At 52.2% G+C, this 5,000-nt stretch overlaps 1 non-coding gene across 1 annotated transcript in view; it reads left to right on the top strand.

Annotated features, from left to right (window-relative positions):
- The first annotated feature begins 3,911 nt into the window (after positions 1–3,911).
- LOC126444008 (small subunit ribosomal RNA) overlaps positions 3,912–5,000 on the top strand; it is a 1,911-nt gene continuing 822 nt past the window's right edge. Inside the window, exon 1 of the ribosomal RNA XR_007582347.1 lies at positions 3,912–5,000. This exon is cut by the window's right edge and continues 822 nt beyond it. This is a non-coding gene — a ribosomal RNA (small subunit ribosomal RNA).

Raw genomic sequence — 5,000 nt, 5'->3', positions numbered from 1 at the left:
ACCTATATCGTGCCTTAACCTAACCTATATCGTGCCTTAACCTAACCTATATCGTGCCTTAACCTAACCTATATCGTGCCTTAACCTAACCTATATCGTGCCTTAACCTAACCTAATTTGTGCCTTAACCTAACCTAATTTGTGCCTTAACCTAACCTAATTTGTGCCTTAACCTAACCTAATTTGTGCCTTAACCTAACCTAATTTGTGCCTTAACCTAACCTAATTTGTGCCTTAACCTAACCTAATTTGTGCCTTAACCTAACCTAATTTGTGCCGTAACCTAACCTAATTTGTGCCGTAACGTAACCCATGTTGTGCCGTAACGTAACCCATGTTGTGCCGTAACGTAACCCATGTTGTGCCGTAACGTAACCCATGTTGTGCCGTAACGTAACCCATGTTGTGCCGTAACGTAACCCATGTTGTGCCGTAACCTAACCCATGTTGTGCCTTAACCTAACCCATGTTGTGCCTTAACCTAACCCATGTTGTGCCTTAACCTAACCCATGTTGTGCCTTAACCTAACCCATGTTGTGCCTTAACCTAACCCATGTTGTGCCTTAACCTAACCCACGTTGTGCCTTAACCTAACCTACGTTGTGCCTTAACCTAACCCATGTTGTGCCTTAACCTAACCCATGTTGTGCCTTAACCTAACCCATGTTGTGCCTTAACCTAACCCATGTTGTGCCTTAACCTAACCCATGTTGTGCCTTAACCTAACCCATGTTGTGCCTTAACCTAACCCATGGTGTGCCTTAACCTAACCCATGTTGTGCCTTAACCTAACCCATGTTGTGCCTTAACCTAACCCACGTTGTGCCTTAACCTAACCCACGTTGTGCCTTAACCTAACCCACGTTGTGCCTTAACCTAACCCACGTTGTGCCTTAACCTAACCTACGTTGTGCCTTAACCTAACCCATGTTGTGCCTTAACCTAACCCATGTTGTGCCTTAACCTAACCCATGTTGTGCCTTAACCTAACCCATGTTGTGCCTTAACCTAACCCATGTTGTGCCTTAACCTAACCCATGGTGTGCCTTAACCTAACCCATGGTGTGCCTTAACCTAACCCATGGTGTGCCTTAACCTAACCCATGTTGTGCCTTAACCTAACCCATGTTGTGCCTTAACCTAACCCATGTTGTGCCTTAACCTAACCCATGTTGTGCCTTAACCTAACCCATGTTGTGCCTTAACCTAACCCATGTTGTGCCTTAACCTAACCCATGTTGTGCCTTAACCTAACCCATGTTGTGCCTTAACCTAACCCATGTTGTGCCTTAACCTAACCCATGTTGTGCCTTAACCTAACCCATGTTGTGCCTTAACCTAACCCATGTTGTGCCTTAACCTAACCCATGTTGTGCCTTAACCTAACCCATGTTGTGCCTTAACCTAACCCATGTTGTGCCTTAACCTAACCCATGTTGTGCCTTAACCTAACCCATGTTGTGCCTTAACCTAACCCATGTTGTGCCTTAACCTAACCCATGTTGTGCCTTAACCTAACCCATGTTGTGCCTTAACCTAACCCATGTTGTGCCTTAACCTAACCCATGTTGTGCCTTAACCTAACCCATGTTGTGCCTTAACCTAACCCATGTTGTGCCTTAACCTAACCCATGTTGTGCCTTAACCTAACCCATGTTGTGCCTTAACCTAACCCATGTTGTGCCTTAACCTAACCCATGTTGTGCCTTAACCTAACCCATGTTGTGCCTTAACCTAACCCATGTTGTGCCTTAACCTAACCCATGTTGTGCCTTAACCTAACCCATGTTGTGCCTTAACCTAACCCATGTTGTGCCTTAACCTAACCCATGTTGTGCCTTAACCTAACCCATGTTGTGCCTTAACCTAACCCATGTTGTGCCTTAACCTAACCCATGTTGTGCCTTAACCTAACCCATGTTGTGCCTTAACCTAACCCATGTTGTGCCTTAACCTAACCCATGTTGTGCCTTAACGTAACCCATGTTGTGCCTTAACGTAACCCATGTTGTGCCTTAACCTAACCTATAATGTGCCTTAACCTAACCTAAAGTGCGCCGTAACCTAAACTATATTGCGCCTTAACCTGACGCACGTTGTCGCTGAACCTGCTCTGTAATTGTTATGCAACCCGTTAAAGTAGTGTAGTGTTGCCTAACCGCAACCCTCGCAATATAGTTCGCTACTCGCACTGCCCGGTCCCCTGTGTATCGCGTCATGTTAAACACCTTGCAGGTGTTGCTGACTTTCCACATGCTCCTGCTATACACTGTAGTGTGGATAGCAGCAGGACGTACATGCCCCCCCCCCTTCCCCCCTGCCTTCGCAAGCTGGTCGGTGAGAAGTTTGCATGTTCAATGCCCTTCGCATGCCGACGTACTCAGCCTACGTTGTGGTACGGCCTGTCACCTGTCCGCCGATGTACGCAAAACCCACAAACTGTACTGCACATTGCTCCGTATGTACTGAATGATACATCGTGGCCCATGTGACCGTATGACGACAGCGCCTAGCAACGGCGGACCATACAGTCCAAATATTGTGCACGCAGCTACGTGTCGTCTCCCTATAAGAGCTGGATTGCAGTGTGGTACGCCATACAGACGTGTGGGAGGAACGGACGCCCTGGATGGCGATCAGCATGAGCAGTCTGTTGATGTAGTGGAGCGTGTATTCGGACGTAGTCGTCTCTTCTCACACACCGTGATAGCATGTTGCACCGCGTTCCACATCTGCGACATGCTGCAGAGGCGGGCTGACAGTCGTTCGCGCAATGGACACCGCATACGTACGGGGTCTACCTTCCACGTGTTCTCTAGGCGTGCACATGTTGTTGCGTCTATGTGGGCAGACGTAGTGTGTTGTGACACCTGACACAGGCATGCAATACTCGTTGCAAATGGCGATGGACGTGTACGTTTGCTGGTGACGTTACGCAAATGAACAACCGGTAACCCGTTGTGGTGCGGTTGTTCTCGCTAGAGGTGAATCAGTGTTGGCGACGATCGGTCGAGCTATTAACCGGTTGTTTCAGGGATACCCACCATGCCCACGAACGTGAAAGGGGACCCACCATGCCCACGAACGTGAAAGGGGATCTGGGTGTGAGGCGATACGCGGCGGTGGCTGGGTGGGACCGTCCCCGGCCGGTGAGGGGGGGCCGCCCGGCGTGCTGGCAGCGCGGTGCGTGGGCGCACGCGCTACAGCCGGCTGGTGGGGGCGGCCGGTGGCAGGCGCGCCGGCCGACGGACGCGGCAGGCGGCGCAGCTGCGCGCCGGCGCCCCCTGCTCGCGGCGCCTTGCGGCCAAAGTAGGTCCTCGCGGGCCCGGTGCGAAGCGCGGTGGCCATCTGCAGTGTGCTGGTCCGATTGAGGACTTTGTGCGCTGAGGATGCGCCGCCGCCCGGCGCTCGGCGCCGCGACGCCGTCTGCTGCTCGGTCGCCCCAGCGGTTCTCGCAGGTGGTTTGTATCGCAGCTGTGCGGACGTGTTGGCGCGTGCGCTGTGCTGGGAGAGTTCGCTTCGGCACCCAAGTAGGGCTTTTGTCCTTCTGTGGCGCTGGCGTTGGAGCTGCCGGTCACCGTAGGTGGCGCGTGTTGTCTCCCGCCGGCAATGCCACGACAGCACGCTCCCGGGCCTCTGTCGGCAGCGGCAAGCTCAGTTGGGAGCACGGGTGGTCGCACCTAAAGCGTCTACTCGCCTAACTCCGGGCGATTGCGCCTCTCTCGAACCCGACCAAGTACTTAGGACGGCGCTGCGCGCCGCCGGGACCTGAGAGGGTTTCGAGGTGTGTTGTGCAGGGGAGCTCAGCCTCCTCCTGTTTGCAGAATAATTGAGCGGACGCTTGCGTGTTCGCGCGGGCCCCCGGGACACACTCCCGGGCGGCCGGCTGCTCAGCTCTAGTTGACGCAGCTCCCTGGTTGATCCTGCCAGTAGTCATATGCTTGTCTCAAAGATTAAGCCATGCATGTCTCAGTACAAGCCGCATTAAGGTGAAACCGCGAATGGCTCATTAAATCAGTTATGGTTCCTTAGATCGTACCCACGTTACTTGGATAACTGTGGTAATTCTAGAGCTAATACATGCAAACAGAGTCCCGACCAGAGATGGAAGGGACGCTTTTATTAGATCAAAACCAATCGGTCGGCTCGTCCGGTCCGTTTGCCTTGGTGACTCTGAATAACTTAGGGCTGATCGCACGGTCCTCGTACCGGCGACGCATCTTTCAAATGTCTGCCTTATCAACTGTCGATGGTAGGTTCTGCGCCTACCATGGTTGTAACGGGTAACGGGGAATCAGGGTTCGATTCCGGAGAGGGAGCCTGAGAAACGGCTACCACATCCAAGGAAGGCAGCAGGCGCGCAAATTACCCACTCCCGGCACGGGGAGGTAGTGACGAAAAATAACGATACGGGACTCATCCGAGGCCCCGTAATCGGAATGAGTACACTTTAAATCCTTTAACGAGTATCTATTGGAGGGCAAGTCTGGTGCCAGCAGCCGCGGTAATTCCAGCTCCAATAGCGTATATTAAAGTTGTTGCGGTTAAAAAGCTCGTAGTTGGATTTGTGTCCCACGCTGTTGGTTCACCGCCCGTCGGTGTTTAACTGGCATGTATCGTGGGACGTCCTGCCGGTGGGGCGAGCCGAAGGCGTGCGACCGCCTCGTGCGTGCTCGTGCGTCCCGAGGCGGACCCCGTTGAAATCCTACCAGGGTGCTCTTTATTGAGTGTCTCGGTGGGCCGGCACGTTTACTTTGAACAAATTAGAGTGCTTAAAGCAGGCAAGCCCGCCTGAATACTGTGTGCATGGAATAATGGAATAGGACCTCGGTTCTATTTTGTTGGTTTTCGGAACCCGAGGTAATGATTAATAGGGACAGGCGGGGGCATTCGTATTGCGACGTTAGAGGTGAAATTCTTGGATCGTCGCAAGACGAACAGAAGCGAAAGCATTTGCCAAGTATGTTTTCATTAATCAAGAACGAAAGTTAGAGGTTCG

This window comes from Schistocerca serialis, unplaced genomic scaffold (assembly GCF_023864345.2).
Source record: "Schistocerca serialis cubense isolate TAMUIC-IGC-003099 unplaced genomic scaffold, iqSchSeri2.2 HiC_scaffold_213, whole genome shotgun sequence".
Taxonomy (NCBI): Eukaryota; Metazoa; Arthropoda; class Insecta; order Orthoptera; family Acrididae; genus Schistocerca; species Schistocerca serialis.
The sequence above is the reverse complement of the archived record's forward strand: the minus strand, read 5'-3'. Positions and strand labels throughout refer to the sequence as shown.